Genomic DNA, 19,635 nt, shown 5'->3' with positions numbered 1-19,635 from the left:
TCTTGGTGACAGAAATGATGTTGAGATTGCATGATAGGATTTTGCAAGACCAATGACTTCTTCATTGCAAATACCTTTTTTCATCAACATAAATTGTGACTATACACTTGGACCTTGCCTAAGGGAATACACAGGAATCCAATCAACTACTTTTGTGGAAAGAGACAATGGAAAAACTCAATATCATCAGTCAAAATAAGGCTAGGGCTGACCTTTGAACAGACCATCAAGTACTCATTTGCAAGTTTAAGTTGAAGCTGAAGAAAATGAGAGCAAGTCCACAAGATCCAAAATACCACCCCGAGTATATTCCACCTGAATTTAGAGACCATTTCAAGAATAGATATGACTCATTAAACACTAATAATCGAAGACCAGATGAGTAGTGGAATGACATCAAAGACATCGTACATGAAGAAAGCCAGAGGTCATTAAAAAGACAGGATGGGGGAAAAAAAAATACCAAAATGGATGTAAGAGACTCTGAAAACTTACTCTTGAACATAGAGTAGCTAAAGTGAAAGGAGAAAATGGTGACATAAAAGAGCAGAACAGATTTCAAAGGGCGGCTCAAGAAGACAAAGTAAAGTGTTATAATGAAATATGCAAAGACCTGGAAAGAGAAAACCCAAAGAGAAGAACATGCTCGGCATTTCTCAAGCTGAAAGAACTGAAGAAAAAATTCAAGCCTTGAGTTGCAGTAGTGAAGGTTCTAAGGGGAAAGTATTAAATGACACAGGAAGCATCAAAAGAAGATGGAAACAATACATAGAGTCACTATATCAAAAAGAACTGATTGACGTTCAACCATTTTAGGAGGTAGCATATGATCAAGAACCAATGGTATTAAAGGAAGAAGTCCAAGCTGCACTGACGGCACTGGCGAAAAACAAGGCCCCAGGAATTGACGGAATACCAACTGAGATGTTTCAACAAACATATGCAGCTCTAGAAGTGCTCATTTGTCTATCCAAGAAATTTGGAAGACAGCTATCTGGCCAACTGACTGGAAGATATCCATATTTGTACCCATTCCGAAGAAAAGTATCCAATAGAATGTGGAAATTATTGGAAATATCATTAATATTGCACACAAGTAAACTTTCACTGAAGATCATTTAAAAACAGTTGCAACAGTACATTAACAAGGAACTGCCAAAAATTCAAGCCAGACTCAGAAGACGAGGTGGAAGGAGGGATATAATTGCTGATGGCAGATGGGTCTTGGCTGAAATCATAGAATAGCAGAAATGTGTTTACCTGTGTTTTATCGATTATGCAAAATTGCCCTACTGTATAGATCATAGCAAATTATAGATAACATTGCGAAGAATGGTAATTTCAGAACACTTAATTGTGCTCATGAGGAACCTGTACGTAGGCCAAGAGGCAGTCATTCGAACAGAACAAGGAGATACTGTGCGGTTTAAAATCAGGAAAGTATATATCAGGGTTGTATCCTTTCACCATATTTATTCAATCTGGGTACTGAGCAAATAATGTGAGAACCTGGACTATATGAAGAAGAACACGTCTTCAGGATTGGAGAAAGACTCATTAACAGCCTGTGACATGCAGATGATACAACCTTGCTTGCTGAAAGTGAAGAGGACTTGAAGTACCTATTGATGAAGATCAAAGCCTTTAGTATGAATTATAACTCAGCATAAAGAAAAAAAAAATCCTCACAACTGGACCAATAAGCAACATCATTATGAGCAAAGAAAAATATATTGAAACTGTCAAGAATTTCATTTTTTTTGGATCCACAATCAAGGCCCGTGGAAGCAGCAGTCAATAAATCAACTGACACGTTGCATTGGTCAAATCTGTTGGAAAAGACCTCTTTAAAATGTTAATAAGCAAAGATGTCACTTTAAGGACTAATGTGTACTTGACCCAAGCCATGGTGTTTTCCACCGCCTCATATGCATACAAATGCTGGACAAAGAATGAAGAAGACAGAAGAATTGATGCCTTTGAATTGTGGTGTTGGAGAAGAATATTGAATATACCATGGACTGCTAAAAGAACAAACAAATCTGTCTTGGAAGAAGTATGACCAGAATGCTTGTTAGAAGCAAAGATGGAGAAACTACATCTCACATACTTTGGACATGCTGTCAGGAGGGATCAATCCCTGGAGAAGGACATCATGCTTGGTAAAGCAGAGGGTCAGCAAAAAAGGGAAGCCCCTTAATGAGATGGATTGATACAGCGGCTGCAACAATGGGCTTAAGCATAACAATGGTTGTGAGGATGGCACAGGACTGGGCAGTGATTCATTCTGTTGTTAATAGTGTTGGAATTGACTCAATGGCACCCAATAACAACAACAATAATATCATGTTAAAGTTACTGGGTGATACAAAAATTGTTTGTGTGCCACTACTAAAGATTGAAGGTTTGAACCAACTCAACAGCACCATGAAAGAAAGGTCTGGTGATCATTTTCCAGAAGTATTACAGCCAAGAAAATGCAGTTCTACTGTGTTACACATGGGGTAGCCATGAGTTGGAATCAACTTAACAGCAACAGATCTTATTTTATTTTTTATTATTTTCACATTGATGTCAATTAAATGGAGTGAAAAGTCATCAGAGCCACTAGTACAAAGCCTTCTTCATATGAAATTAACTAAGAGTTGGTAGTGAAAGAATACCTTAAAATCAATTTAGATGTAATCAAGTCCTTTGTTAGGAAAGCAACTCTTTTCTGCTTATTTTGTTATTTCCAGAGTAGGCAACATAATTGGCTATTATCTATGACAAAGCATACAGAAAAGTGAAGCTTCAAAACTAGCAAAATGCGAATCAAGTCAAACAAGTATATAAAGCTAAACCTTTGCAAATTATAATTCTTTCAGCAAAAATTGTGAAGAAAGTTCAAATTACTCAATAAAAATGTATAGCATGGAACTAAGGTTTGAAACTGCCTTTTCCACATTTTGCTATCTATTAAAAAGCAACAACTTTATTTAAGGGAGACTATTTAAGGGGAGATCATGACCTGGCAGGATTGGTGGAAGACTAATTAACAACCTGTGATATGCAGATGACACAACCTTGAGAAGAGGATTTGAAGCACTTACTGATGAAGATCAAAGACTATAACCTACACTATGGATTACAACTCAACATAAAGAGAATAAAAGTCCTCACAACTGGAAAAATAAGCAGCATCATGATAAATGAAGAAAATATTGATGTTTTCAAAGATTTCATTTCACTGGGATCCACAATCAATGCCCATGGAAGAAGCAGTCAAGAAATCAAACAGTGGAGGCGGTCCAAGATGGCAGAGTAGTCAGAGGCTTCATAACGTCTCTCTTACAACAAAGACCCAAGAAAACAAGTGAATAATATATAGATGACAACTTGGGAACCTTGAGCATCAAAGACAAGGCTGAAGAATCAAACCCAGCACCAAGTAGAGAGACAGTACGAAAGCAGCAGACATGGAGAACTGTGGATCACCTGTCCCCTGCTAGCTGAACCTGCACCGCACAACCATATTGAGAAAAAGCAAGCAAGCATTCCCAGCCAAAACCCCCATCACCTGGTGCAGCCAAGCAGAAGAGACTCTGCACTCATGTCCAGGGACAGGCAGGAGTGTTTCCTACCCTGTGAAAGTTAAGTGCACACACCTCACCACCACACTCACCCTAGTCCTCCTGTTCCAGAGGCCTGTGGATCTGTAGGGCTCCCCTACTCCCCAAGCTATCCCCCCTCCTCACATACAGTTACAGTCCATTGGTACCCACCACCGTCCCACCCCCTAAGTCTACAGCCCACGGACTGGAGATGCCTGCCCCTTCACTCAGCCACTTGGGCCCACAGACCTGCAGCATCTCCTACTCCCTCAAGTCACCCACACCGGAGGCTTGAGGGCCAGTGGTGCTTCCTACTTCCTCCAGCCACCTGTGCCAGTGTCCCAAGGACTGGCACTCTTCCTACTTCTTCCACCCACCTGCACCAGGGGCCTGAGGACCAGCAGTACCTCCTACTCCCTACAGCCATCTGTACCAGGAGTCCAAGGACCAGCTGAACAACCTCCCCCATGATGCACTGTAGTGGACAGGGGCACACACTCCAACCCCTGGACAGATTACATTCCCCCTGGCTCGTGCTCCATATCACCCCCACCCCCTGCAACTGGAGGCTTGTGCCCACTCTGAATGCCCCCACACGGCCCTGCCCACCCAGGACTGTTGGTGAGAGTTTCTGTACTACCCACCTGGTGACGAATGACCTGAGCACCCTTGCCTCAACCACCCAGCAATTGACAGAGCACACATACCACACCCATCCCATCAAACAAGGAAAACTGCCCCTGCACCCACGGCCATGTGATTTGCATATAGACATTATCACCTCACCAGAAATGCCAGCTACTTCCTCAGCAGCCCCACAAGACCAGTGAACAGAGACTCATGCTCATACACCCAGTCGCTGCCCCACCCACCTGAAGATGGGAGGTGAAAGCTTAAATGTGGCCAGACTGGCAATCAAAATAGCACACATGCCTAACCTGCTTGAGTATATCGACACAAAACAAAATAAAAATTCAGGAAGCAGCAGAAAAATATACAATAGATAAATATAATAACTTCTCGATGCCTCAGAGATGACAGACAACATCAAATTATGTAAAGAAGCAGGACAAGACGGCTTCAGCAAGTGGCCAAAATATAGAAGCAGAAAATCTTCTGGAGGCAGAAATACCAATAGAACTACCTGATAAGGAATTCGAAAGTCTAATATGCCAGGCTCTCCAAAAGATCAAAGAACAGATAATACAGGGGAAAAAAGGGGGGGGGGGAACAGAGATAAAATCAAGGAAAACACAAACAAAGCAACAGAAGAATTCAAGAAAACAAAACGAGAACAAAACAACGAAGTAAATAGATAATTGGAAGTCACACAAAAACAGCAATTAGCAATCCAAAAGATTAGCAATAAAATTTCAGAAATACACAACTCAATAGAAGGATATAAGAGCAGATATGAAACACTAGAAGACAGAAACAGCGAAATTGAAGACAAATCCCTTGACACCAATTTGTTTGAGGCAAATTTGAATGAAGAAATCCTAAGAATTATGTGGAATACTATCAAAAGGAAACATTTGTACATGATTGGAGTTCCAGAACAGGAGGAGGCAATGGAAAACACAGAGAGCATTGTCTAATATCAGCTGGCAGACTTCAAAACACCAAAACACCACTTTTGGTGAAGGACAGAACATCTAGAAAGAAATTCAACAAAGATACAGAAGATCTAAATGCCACAATCAACCAACTCGACCTCATAGACATATACACAACACTCTACCCAACAGCAGCAAAGTATACATTCTTTTCCAAATCGCATAGAACATTCTCCAGAACAGGCCACATTATAAGCCACAAAGCAAGCCTCAACAAAACTCAAAATATTGAAATAATACAAAGCACTTCTTTGATCACAGCACCATAAAAGCAAAAATCAATTACAGGAAGATCAAGTTTAAAAAAAATCAAATACATGGAAACTGAATAATACTTTGCTTAAAAACCACTGGGTAATAGAAGAAATCAAAGATGGAATCAACAAACTCCTAGAATCAAATGAGAATGAAAACATATCTTACAAAAAGCTTTGGGACACAGAAAAAGCAGTTCTCAGACATCAATTTATAGCAATAAACGCACATTTCAAAAAAGAAGAAAGGGCCAGAATCAAAGCATTAACTCTACAACTCAGACAAATAGAGAGAAACAAAAGAAGCCCACACTCACCAGAAGAAAGGAACTAATAAAGATTAGAGAAGAAACAAATGAAATAAAAATCAGAAAAACAAGAGAAAGAATCAACAAGACTAGAAGTTGGTTCTTTGAAATGATTGACAAAGTCAGCAAACCATTGGCCAAACTGATTAAAGAAAAGCAGGAGAGGAGGGAAATAACCTGAATAAGAGATGAGATGGGTGACATTACAAAAGAACCAGCTGAAACAAAAAGGATCTTAACAGAAGTCTATGAAAGATTGTACTCCAACAAATTTGAAAACCTAGAGGAAACGGACAAATTTCTAGAAAAACACTACCTACCTAGACTAACAGAAGCTGGATGGCTTCACTACAGAATTCTACCAGACATTCATTAACCCACCCACTTAGAGGTCTTAAAAGCTTGCAATTGGCCATCTAAGATACAACAATTGGCCCCTTACTACTTGAAGCAAAGGAGAACGAAGATAACCAGACTCAAGGGAGCAATTAGTCCTAAGGACTAATGGACCACAGGAACCACAGCCTACACGTCCTCGAGATCAGAAGAACAAGTTGGTGTCCAGCTACAACTACTGACCACTCTGACTGGTATCATAAGTGAGGGTTCTGGACAGAGCGGGAGAAAAACTGTAGAACAAAAATCAAATTCACAAAAAAGACCAGACTTATTGGTCTTGGAGAGACTACAGGAACAACCAAGACTATGACCCTTCTGAAATGGAACTGAAGCCATTCCTGGAGAACACCTTTTGGACAAACTATAGACAGTTCCATAAAATAAATAATAACACTCAAGAGGAGCGTGCTCCTTAACACAATCAATTATAAGAGATCAAAAGGGGAACATTTGCCCAAAAGCAAAGATAAGTAGGCAGGGAAGAGTAGAGAATCAGGAAGAGAGTAAATGGGGAACCTAAGGCAGAAATGCTGGAAGTGCTCACACATTGTGGGGAATGAAGCCAATGTCACGGGACACTATGTGTAGAAAGCTACCGAAAGGGAAACTAATTTGCTCTGTAAACTTTCACCTAATGGGCAATAAAAAGTTAAAAAGCAAAAAAATCAAATGACATTGTGTTGGGCAAATCTGCAGCAAAAAAACTCTTTAAAGTGTTAAAAAGCAAAGATGTCACTTTGAGGACTAAGGTGCATTTGTCCCAAGCCATGGTTTTTCAATCACTTCATATGCATGCAAAAGCTGGACAGTGAATAAGGAAGATCTAACTGACACCTTTGAATCATGGTGTTGGCGGAGAATACTGAATACACCATGGACTGCCAGAAGATTGAACAAATCTGTCTTGGAAGAAGTACAGCCAGAATGCTCCTTAGAAGTGAGGATGGCTAGACTTGTCTCACATACTCTGGACACGCTGTCAGAAGGGACCAGCCCCTGAAGAAGGACATCATGCTTGGTAAAGCAGAAAAAAAGAGGGTCAGCAAAAAAGAGGAAGACCATCAATGAGATGGATTGATACGGTGGCCGCAAGAATGGCAAACATGGCAATGATTGTAAGGATGGCGCAGGACTGGGCAGGGTTTCGTTTTGTTGTACATAGGGTCACTATGAGTCAGAACCAACTTGATGGCACCTAACAACAACAACATGACTTGGCAAAGGAGCCCTGGTGGTGCAGTGGTTAAGTGCTGTGCCGCTAAAGGAAAGGTGGCAGTTTGAATCCACCACAGGAGAATGACGGAGCAGTCAGGCTTCCATAGAGATTTGCAGCCTTGGAAACTCTAGGGGGAAGTTCTACTCTGTCCTCCAGGGTTGCTATGAGTCCGAATGGACTTGATGGCAATAGGGTTTTGTTTAGATTATGACCTGGCAATTTGCTTCCACGAAGATTACAGCCTTGGCAATCCTATGGGCCACTTCTACTCTGTTCTATAAGGCCACTATGAGTTGGAACCGAGGTGGTGGCAACAGGTTTATTGCAGCATACAGAGCCCTGGTGGCACGGTGGTGCAGCGCTCGGCTGCTAACAAAAAAGGTTGGCAGTTCAAATTCACCAGGCACTCCACGAGAGAAATATGTGGCAATCACCTTCCATAAAGATTTACAGCCTTGGAAATCTTATGGGACCCTTCTACTCTTTCTACTCTGTCCTATAGGGCCTCTATGAGTCAGAATTGACTTCATGGCAATAGGTTTAGTGTTTTTTGTTTTTTTAATTGACACTTAAAATCCTCCCCTTAGCTAATGATCATGTAACTTGTTTTATTGGGCCTGGTGGTGCAGAGTGGATATCCCAGGAGCACTAAAGGATTGATGTTTCTACAGTTAGTTGGTTTTGAAATCTAGATCTGTGATTAGGTCTGTTTCACATTCATTAAGAAAACCAAATATTGCCATTCCTTTGCTTGAATTTAAGATGGGCATGAGTTTTTGTAAAACCTGGTCTTTGAAATTTTAGTATTATCATTCTTGATCTTCTGTATATTTTTTCAGATTATTAAAAAGAAGCCCTGGTGTTGCAGTGGTTAAGCTCGGCTGCTAACAGAAAGGTCTGTGGTTTGAATCCACCAGCCACTCTGTGGGAGAAAGACGTGGCAGTCTGCTTCCATAAAGACCACAATTTTGGAAACCCTAGGGAGCAGTTCTACTCTGTTCTGCGGGGTCATTATGAGTTGGAATCGACTCGATGGCAAACAACAAAAACAGCAACGGAGTATTAATGCATCATTGATGGATTAAATAAATTATAGTGTAAGCTGACAATAAATTTCAGTTTTAGGGTTCCCAAAATAAACCATCTCTGAGCTTTTGCTTCCCCAGTGTAATTTGGCATTTGGAGAATTACTGCACTTAAAGCCGGCACAAAGTTAGATCTTAATTAAAAGCAAACTTGCATTAGGCTCGATTTTATTCATTTCAGCCCCATCTCCCTTAGCTAAATTGTATGCTAGATTGTATACTGAACGAAGAACCATACCCCAAACTGATCTGTGTCCACAAGAGCTTCCAAGAGAGTGCTAGGTCATAGACCAAGCCAGACTCGTGGCCATAGAGTCTATTCCAACTATGGTGACCCCATGTGTCAAGGAATAGAACTTCTCTGTAGGGTTTTGTTGGCTGTGATCTTTACAGAAGCAGATTGCCAGCCTTTCTTTCGTGGTGCCACTGGGTGAGTTTGAACTGCCAACTTTTAGGTTAGTAGTTGAGCGTTAACTGTCTGCACCACCCAGGGACCTTTGTGCTAGGTCATAACACATGTGAATTAAATACCAGCTGACACTGGAAGGTGCAGGGCATCTATTGCATATGTTAGAGAGGAAATGGGAGTTCGACAGCAAGAATACTGTAAGTGTAGTGGGAAAACAGGGATCTGAGCCTTGGTTTTGCCACTTATTACCTGTACGGCATTGAATAAGTCACAGCTTCTAATTTGCAATATTCTAATTTCTACACTGAAGGCAATGATGGCTACCCAACACAGGTGATGTGGGAGGAAAAAATATGTTGTATATGAAAACACTTATTATGTCTATGCTTCTAAAACAAACAAACAAAAAAAAAACCACTGCTGTCGATTGGAATCTGACTCATAGCGACCCTACAGGACAGAGTAGGACTTCCCCGTAGAGATTCTAAGGAGCACCTGGCAGATTCCAACTACTGACCTCTTGGTTAGCAGCCGTAGCACTTAACCACTACACTTCCAGTGTTTCCATCTATGAAGCACACATAAATATGCATTCTTATATTCAGCATATCAGGTCTTGGTTTTGTTTTGTTTTGGGGGGGTGGATATAGAAGTGGTCCAAATAATGACTGTATATAAAGCCTTCTCCATTTATCAGGCTCCTGATTAGTTAGCTGGAGAACATAGAATGAATAATGTCGAATATATTACACAGTCTTTGTTTTTCAAGTAACAAGATGGAACAGATCAGATGAGATGCCGTTAAATAGAGTATTATTCAGCATCTGAAGAACTGGGCTTGGATCCTGGTTCTATCACCTACCAGCTGGTGATCTTGTGTAAGTCATTTGTCATTGTACAGCCCCGGTGTCACAATCTTTAAAAGGAAGGGGCTGATCTAGATAATATCTAAGATCCCTGTTAGTTCTAAATTTTATCTCACGGTATCTATTATAATTGGCTATGTAATATTGAAATACCTTATTATGTTCATGAACTTTATGCAAATAGCTACCTGTTTTCCAACACTTAGAAAGTTTAATATGGACAGAGATAAACATTCTATATTTTTCCTTCCTCACCCTACCCTCCTCCCCCATTATTCCACCCAATAGATACCTTGCCATTTTTCAAGAGATGTCCATTCTATGCTGACCTCTCTGGCCTGCCTTCTCTGTGTTTAATAGTTCCTTTAAGTCTCTAATACTAGCTTGAGAGCTCAGTTGAGGAAAAAGCCTCATTTTGTAAAAATTTCCAGTCCATAGTCTTTGATTTATAGAAGAGGCTTTGCAAACGTTTGTTAAATAAATGATTGCGTGCATGAGCCCCACTTCACCAATTCTGGCCACAGTGTCATGTGCAAAGCTGCCTCAACCTCACTGAGTTTAAAAACAGATGGATAGGTTCCACAAAGCTTAGCCAAGGTCATAATTTTTTTTCCTGGGAACTTTACAGACAATAAAGAACAATGAAAGTGCCACTACATGTTGTCACGTCTAATGTTCCCTTTCTCCCTCTTGAAATAGGTCTGGAATGTTAAACTATAAACAGGAAATCTGTCTGCTGCTTTGCTTCTCTTGTAAGTCACATGCATAATCAAAGGATGGTTAAACACCTGAGCTGATTCCACAGGAAAGACGAGGAACTTTATTTATTTAGAAATCATGAAAGACAGGTGAGTGATTCTGTGAATAAGCAATATGACTAGATTGATTTCTGCCTGTGACAAGGCGCATAGATTAGGTCAGTTCTGAGACCCTTTCCAAATGCACATTCTGTATCTTGTGTAGAATTGTGTCAATTTTAGAGTTCTGAAATGTTGATGTGAGTATAAAACCGTTGGGTAGGGGGTGGCGGAGCGAACAATCAGAAAAGCACAGATGGAAACTCTTTGCATTCTCCATGTATTTGTGAACTGTGTTTATAGCTCTCTGAGTCCCGAATTCCTGTGGGCTCCATCAGAGAGCCTCTGAGCCTTCCTGCTGATTTAAATCCTTTGCTGACTCAGCTGGCAGCTGCGTGAGATCGCTTTTAGTCAGACCAGTCTGTAGTCAGCAAATGTCTATACTGAAGTCCCTTTGTCTCCTTTAGGTCAAAACAAAAACTTAACCCGTTCCCCATGAGTTGGTTTTGACTGAATTCTGAATCATGGCAACCCGATGTGGTAAGAAGTAGAACTGCTTCCTAGGGTTTTCTTGGCTGTAGTCTTTACAGAAGCAGATCACCAGGCCTGTCTTTGGTGCTGTCACTGTGTGGGTTCAAACGGCCATCTTTTGGATTGAGTGGTCAGAGTAATTCATTCAAGAAACATCACAGCAACAGAAAGATGAATAAGGAAAGGCCCTGCCTTCAAGTATTCGTCACCAAGGGGGAGGTCAGCTGAGAGGTGGAGGACAGAAACATGTTGAAGGAGGTTAACTGAGAAAAAAAAAAATGTGCTTTTCTTTCTTTTGTTCAGTGGTAGAATTCTTGCCTTCTATGAGCGAGGCCTGTCTTTGATTCTAGGCCAATACGCCTCATGCACAACCATCACCCATCTGTCAGTAGAGAATTGTGGGCTGCTATGATGCTAAACAGGTTTCAGTGGAGCTTCCAGACCAAGACAGACTAGAAAGAAAGGCCTAGCACCATACCTCCAAAAATTAGCCAGCGAAAACCCTATAAATCACAAACATCTAATCTGCAGTCATTCATGGAGATGGCATAGGACTGGGCAGCATTTTGTTCTATTGAGCATGTGGGCACCATGAGTCAGGGGCCAACTCAATGGCATCTAAATAGAAACATTTTGTTCTTTGCAGATAGGTTTAAAGCAGGGCTTTGAACCAGTTCTTTCCAGCTCAAACCACTGCTGAGAATTTGCATTTCCACCCCAGAAACACTGAATCAGAATCTACATTTTAAAAAGATTTGCCGGGTGATTATTGTGTATAATAAATATTGAGAACCACTGCTCTACCTGTGGTTCTCAGAATTAGACTCTAACCAACAGCATTAGCATTGCCTGGGAAGATGTTAGAAATGCAAATTCTCAACAGGGGCTTGAACCAGAATGAACCTGTTTGAAGTCCTGGTTTAAAGAAGGTAATTCATAGGATCTTGATCACAGATGTTGAAGTGGTGCCAACGGTTAATGTGCTCAGCTGCTAGCTGAAGGTTTGGAGGTCCAAGTCTATGCAAAGGCACCTTGGAAGAAAGGACTGGCGATGTACTGACAAATCAGCCATTCAAAATCCTACGAGGCACAGCCCTACGCTGACGCACACGGGGTCTCTATGAGTTGAAGTCGACTTCACAGCAACTGAAAACGCTTTTTATTAAATGAGGGTGAGGTTTATCACCAAGCATAGGACAGAACAAAGAAAAGTTTCCTTTCTTTTAGAACCTTAGGATTTAAAGCAATTAGAGTGCAAATAACGTGATGGGCTCCACAACACTCTGAGGCTGTTTAGCTCATATGGTTTGGTCCTTTATTACCCAACAAATCTAAGCACTTCCTCTAGTAATTTTATATCAATGTATGTGGGATGAAGTAAAAAGAGGAAAACAATTTAAAATGGATTAAAATCTTTTTTAAATAGTTCTCAGAGGAAAGTTATGCAGTTAAGAACAGAAATAGTTAAAGCTATAGAAACACATTTGTTGAAGATTCAGTACTAGATCTTTGAGCAATTGCAGACTAAGGGATTGAGAGTTCTCTATAATTATTGTTAAAAATCCATGTACATAGAAGTGAATGTTTTAGTGCAATAAAGGCTGATGTTGAACATGAAAAGGATTTGTGTGTCAGCAACAACTACGGGCTTGTGCGTAGACTGCACCATTGCCCAGGACTGCCCTTTAGCCATCCTCAGCTAAGAGTCTCAAAAATTTCTTTGAAATCAAATGGAAAGTAACAACAGAACCGACTATCAATACTTCTGTTTTCTTATATCATCTGTATGAATGATTTTTAAAACTCTTTAATAAACGAAAGTGTAGAACTAGGGTAGAGTTCTCATTACATAGTTGACATTCACTCTTCACTCTGTTTCTCTTTTGTTAATATAAAATGTTGAGCTAAAAGATCCTATCATTTATTGTTTTAAGTAGATATTTTACCAGATGATCCCCTATAGGTAATTTTCACAGAGATTATGGTAATCTAAGTGGGCTGACTAGATAAGTGGGCTGACAGTAAATCTTAGAGAATAAAGCCTCAGCGAAGTTTACGCCTGTGTGGCTTTATCACGGATAACAACAGTACATTTTCACAAAGAAGGGATGTTATTTGGGTAGCTAACAAAGAGCCAAGAAACCACTATATCTTGAAGGAAAAAAAATGAGTGACAGCTGCCCAGTAGAAATGGGTCAGCAAGAACTACATATCATAAGTCTATACATTTATGGACTTACCACAGTATTTCAAGAATCTGACCATCTTCTTTTCATTTGGAGCAGTTTATTGTAAAGTTATTTTCTTCTTGAAATAATTCCTCTTAAAAGCCACCTTTTACAAATAGCTATAAATCGGGGGAATCAACCTCAGTAACATGGAAAATTATTTTGAACAATGCATAATATTATGGTAGGCTAGCAAATGGCTATGAAAATGCCAGAAGGAAATTATTTGATTCTAAATGCGAACAAGGATGTTAGTTCACAATGTCCAGTCAAGACATGTTATTGTAGGTTCCCCTGAGAATATCCATTAAATATCACATAAGCTAATTATCTTATTATTGTAGGATCAGTTCCCAGGTAGCAGAATACAGATTGCTTCTTTAACGAACTGAATTTCCCTGGAATGCTACTATGTATGTAGAAGATCACGGCCAAGGCCTACATGTTCAAAGTTAGGTCACAATGCCTTCTATAACTCTTCTAATAGATTTACTCCCCATGAAAGATGCTCAATTAAAAACAATAAACCATTTCCAGATACTCAACAGTATTAATAGAAAGATTTTTTAACAAAAATTATTATTATCTTGTACTCATTTCATTGGTATGGTGTTAAGATGAAGGGACAACAGCCAAGAAGGCTCAGTCTTCATTGCTCCCTTCACCTGTGTTACCTACCCCCTCCCTTTGCCCCTTTTTCCTTGATCCATTAATATTCAATGTATAATCTATGGACTAGCAGTATCAGCATTAACTGAAAGCTTTTAGAAACACAGAATCTCAGGCCCTGTCCAGATCCACTGAGTCAGAATCTGCATTTTAACAAGTGTGAAAGTGTATAGGACATCTTTCTGAAGATGACTTTGTCCTGCCAACAGTTAGGGAAACAGGATAAGATCCCTTTTGATATTTTCATTTCTACATTCCCACTAGTATCCAAAAAATTCACAAGCTAGAATTTACCTTCTTCCTCCAAGCTAAAATAAGACAAATAACAACCGACATTTCTTTAAACCTTTGAAATTTACAAAACGCATTCATAATCACATCTACTTGATGCTCGTAGCAATCTTCAGAGATAGATAAGTGTTTCCATTCTCATTTTATAGATTAGGAAAGTATGGTTGATGGATGTTAAGTGGCATGCCCCATATCACATACAACTAGTTTTCTGACTGTAAGTTTAGTGCTCCATCTACTATTATGCCATGGTGATTGGACAGAAGAACTAAAAACAGAATGATAGGAGAAGAGAATAAATCTAGGACGTAAAATGGATTGGAAGTCAACAGAAAGGGTTGGTGGGAAAGTAATTCAGTAATATGTAGTCACCTTTTTTTTTTTTTTTATGTAAGACTCTATCCCTATGATGACAAAGACATACAACCTATTAGATTTTCTTAAAGAAGACATTCAGCTTCCTCCTGGTTAGGAGCTACACATAATTATGAGTAAGTGAAGGTTGGAAAACAAGTTATACATGTTCCAAGTACTCTCTCGGCTAGGAATCTTCACAAGGCACATCAGCAGGAAGCCCCACAACCAAACGGGTATCAGTCAAGTTGTGGCCCACCCTAAATCTTCTAGGAAAGTTTTGACCCCCTTTTCCTCCTAGTCCAAATGTTTCAAACTAATCAATCAGATATGGTATGACCACCATATTTTCTGGAGATATCTCCTAGTCAAAAGTCACATTTGCCTTATTTCTGCATTTGTCCAATTTTCTCCCAAGACTGTTTAGTATCCTTTCACAATCAAAAGCTTTCAGCTTCACTTTTTGAAATTTCCTCATTAGGAAAGGATAGGTGAGCTTTTCTGAGAAGCAGCTCCCTGCCAAAGGCATTGTCAGACCTTGCCACTCATCTTCATTTTTCTGAGTGCTCCTGTTCCATTATGTACGGAGCTGCATATCACATGCTCGTGGCCTGTACCCTCTGTGTCTGAAGTTCTGTTCCAAACTGTATACAAGTCTTTGGCAGGTCATCCATTAATGGACAAAAGAGTTAGAACATCTTTGAAAAACAAATTTCATTACCAAATCTCTATAGGCTTTCCTTTCAAGAGGTTCAGGGTGAAAGGTGACTTGGCAATTTAGGAAGTAAACTGAGTAAGTTTGGGAATGCAAACTTTCTTGGCATAATTTCCAAAATGCATTCCTTGGTATTTGAAGAAAGGGTCAGCACACAAAAGAGTTGGTAAAGATTCCAATTCTATAAGTAAGGGGATGCACTGAAAACACGGAAGGGCTGACGCCACAGCAGCGTGTTCAGCCTGATGGGGTTTCCAGATATAGACAAACACGGCTCCTTGGGGATTCAAATTGGAAGAGAGCCTACACTCAAGATAAGGAAACAATCCATCTTTAAACCCAGTAGAACTAGGAATGGGTAATTCTTCTGATTATAAAGTAAACACATCTCCAGTTAAATGTGGGAGAGGCAGCTTGTCTACAAAATTAAAAAGAGCCATGTTTTAGGAGCACTGATTAAAAACTGGCAACAGCCAGGATTTCCTAAATAGACTTAAAATTAATTACATGCTAGTATTTTTGCCTTTTCAGTCATTTGTTCTATACATTTCTGAAATACTTTATTCCGAGGACTTCTATTTATAGGTATTCTGTCTTGGCCATCAAAATTTAATACTCCGTATTGGTTTATTTTTAAATTGCTATTTTTTCACTAATAAATAATAATTGAAGCTACAATGGACATGAAGTGCAAAAAAAATCTTGGCTCTTATTATTAACCCTACTATTTATGCTGAAAATGTGAAAATATTTTCTGTCCTAGAGTTTTGCCTTCTATGTCTGGAATTCTTTTCTTCCCTCTTTCCCCATAACTGATGCTCTCTCTTTCTGTCCTCTTCTTAAATTTCTCCCTTTCATAGAGACTTCTTTAACACCATAAGCTAAAGTAGATTCCCCCTCTTATTCTCTGTCAAGCATACTGCTTATTTATTTTATAGCATTTATTATTATCTGTTATATCATGTTTTGTTTACTTCTTTATTACCCACCCCCTCCCCCACCCCAAGTAGCATGCAAAGTCCTTGAGGGTAGGAATCTTGTCTGCCTTTATTATCCTTGTATATCCAGCTTCTAGCCTAGACTCTAGTAGGTTCAACATAAATATATGTTGAATGAATGAATGGATTTTTTTGAGTTTTGTTTATTTGTGTAGTCCTAATATGAAGGCTTTAAGGATTTTCTAGTTCCACTCTCTTTAACATTCTTTAAGCCAAAGTCAAATTTTTCTTCAAAATTTCTTTTACCTACCATGTACATCCAATTATACAACATGGCCACTTTTAGCCTGAGAGAAAATTGCCTAATTTTTAGGAATAAATCCTCCTCTTGAGTCTGAAATCTGGCTTAAAACAGAAATAGCTGCCTTTTTCTAAGGGAAAAGCTTGTAGTCAAGAATAAAACATTATGTATTTAACCACTAGCTAGCTACAAGAGGCAGGGGCCAAACTGATAGCAGCTAACGACAACAACATAATGAATGACAAAAAAAAAAAAACAACTATTTTTTAAAATAACAGTAACTCCACGATTTAGTTGGTATTAAACAGTATTTCATTGATTTTTAAACTTTGATTTAAGATCAATCGATTCAGATATTTCTTGAGCCTTCTCCTTGTGGTTAATGTGACTGCTCCCACTTTGCAATTGTGGAGGCTCAGACATAGACAGGTTAGACAATTCCTCAGATTAAAATTACACACACAAAAATTATTTTTAAAATTACACAGAACACCAGGAATGTATTTCATTTATATAATACATAATATACATACATCCATAAACCTGGGGTAATTTATAAAATTCTGCATGATTTGTATATAGAATATCACCTAGCACCCGGTCTCCTACCAAGGCAGAAGCTATTCATTCTGCTCCAGCGTCTGCTCTTTCCATTTCTCTCCTAGTAATGAAACTCTGATTTTTTGTTGGGTGCATGGCCACCAAGAATAAAAATGACATTTGTTGGCTCCTCTGTAAGCTATATGTAGTCATGTGACTGAGCTTTGGCCCAGGGAATATGAGCAAAAGTAGCCTACCTTAACTAAGGGATGCATATTCTATGGATTGAAGGAGCCAGAAGACGAAAGATCCTGGGGCCTCTGTTGACTTCATGCAGGGAAGATGCTATACAGCTTAAACTTTAACATGAGAGAGAAATAGATTTCCATCTTGTTTAAGCCACTTATAAATCCCAAGTAATATGCCTACATACAATTTTTGCACACAGGTATTCTCCAAAATTCTGAATAAAAGAACTTATTTGATATTAAGTTCAAATTGCTTTTTTTTTTCCAAGTCTTCTTTTCTCCCTGGGATTTGGTGGGTGTTTACAAAGGTATAGAAGAACTAAATAAATCTTGAAACTAGAGCTATCTTCACTGCAATCATGGAGTGACTTTGTAAGTGCTGGAAAGTAGTATAGGTTAACATTTTAACTTAGACTGGGCTTTATCATGAGGAATTGTTTTAATGCTGAAAGCAACTTTTCATTACGGAAAAATTCTTTTCTCCCAAAAAGGGTTGGGAAGATTAGGTCGAGGCAAATATTGAAATATGAATTACATGTTTCAGAATACACCAGGATACAGAGAATTTCATAATGCAGAAGCAAGCCTTTGTGGAAAACCCTGGAGGAGCAGAGAAAAATGTTTACATATTATCTACCCCAAGAACATCTTTAATCAACCACTTTTAGATTTTTTATTCACAATTTAGAAGTAAGATGGCTGTGGATATTACCATATTCCTCAGAAACAGATGATTTCTGAGCCACAAGCTAACATGTTTTGAGGGCTTACTATGCACTAGATGCTTTGCATGAAGTAATGTGTTTATGAGGAAGCTGAGGCCCAGAGAGATAAAGCAATTGGCCAACGTCGTACAGCTGTGAGGCAGCAGAACCAGGTTATCAAAGATGACTCTAGAACTTCTAGGCTGGAAGGCTAAACTGCAAGATGTAATCATAAGTCAGAAACTTGTTAGATTTCATAAGCGGACCTCCAAATAGGGTCACAGCTAGTGACCACATGAGCATCAAGAACTTTTCTTTCGCAGGCCCAGTCACTCCTTTCTTGAAACTATGACGCAGCCCTTGGCTCTATTGAAAGAGAGCATCTACATTACCCTACCTGCAGACTTGAGTGCCATATGTTGGAGGAGAAATTTTCTTTTTTTTTTTTAACCTGTGGCCTAATGACTATAATTATCATCATCTGGGCATTTAACCACAGAGTGCCGCATTTGTTTCCTCTCACTTCCTGCTCATGTCCTATTCACCTCCAGGGCAAGAAAAAAGGATTACAGAACTGGCTCACCATTGCCCAGTCAAGCTACGGTGTTTTCCCATTTGAACATCAATCAGTGTGCCTAAAATACCTTACACCATCAGTAAACAGTGATGCCTCTGTTTAGTACCCTGCTCAGCAACACCCTCACAACTTCTGGGAAATGGAGGTAAGTAGAAAATTGGCTGCTGACAAATTCGCTGCTATCAAGACTAGCCAATACATTAGACAAGAACCAGCTGAGAGTGTTGTACCCTTTTCCAACACTGACTTCAGGCTTCACTGGAATTGACTGCATTTGCCCCAGAAAAACCACGGCACAAGGAGGTGTGTTAGGGAGGTGTGAACTGAATGCAAATAGAATAAATTCACTTTCTACTACAGTTACAATTAGATATCTTCATTCATAGGCACTAGAATTTGCACTGCTTTTACAGGTCCAGGAATATTACTTTAATGTTATACTATTTTATTTATGTATAATGATTATCTTTCCGTGGTCTAGGGTTGTTGCTCAAAAATTTCCCTGAACTATAGTAAGAAAAATACCATCATGTAAATTCTGTGATGACAACCCTGGTGGCATACTGGTTAAAAGTTCCGCTGCTAACCAAAAAGTTCAGCAGTTCAAATCCACCACCCGCTCCTTGGAAACCCTATGGGGCAGCTCTACTCTGTCCTGTAGAGTTGCTATGAGTTGGAATTGACTCAACAGCAAAAGGGGTCAGGAATTCTATGATCGGGAGGGACTTAAAGGTTATGTACTTTGGGATAGTCTTTGGTGCTTTTCATAAAATATTTACAGGTTCTCCCTTTCTGGGCACAAAGTAAGTCCCTTTGGTGGGGGCATGTGACTTGTTCCTGCAATGAGTTCTGAGCAGAAGGTATTCCCATGTGATGTATCTAAGCTGGTATTTAGTTGCTGGTGCAAGAGCCTCAAGAGTCTCCTTCCTCTTTGGTGTGGCAATCAATGATGTTTGGCCTAGTGGCAAAAATTTGTTGTGTTTGGATTGCTGAGGG

This window comes from Loxodonta africana, chromosome 14 (assembly GCF_030014295.1).
Source record: "Loxodonta africana isolate mLoxAfr1 chromosome 14, mLoxAfr1.hap2, whole genome shotgun sequence".
In the NCBI taxonomy this organism is placed as follows: domain Eukaryota; kingdom Metazoa; phylum Chordata; class Mammalia; order Proboscidea; family Elephantidae; genus Loxodonta; species Loxodonta africana.
The sequence above is the reverse complement of the archived record's forward strand: the minus strand, read 5'-3'. Positions refer to the sequence as shown.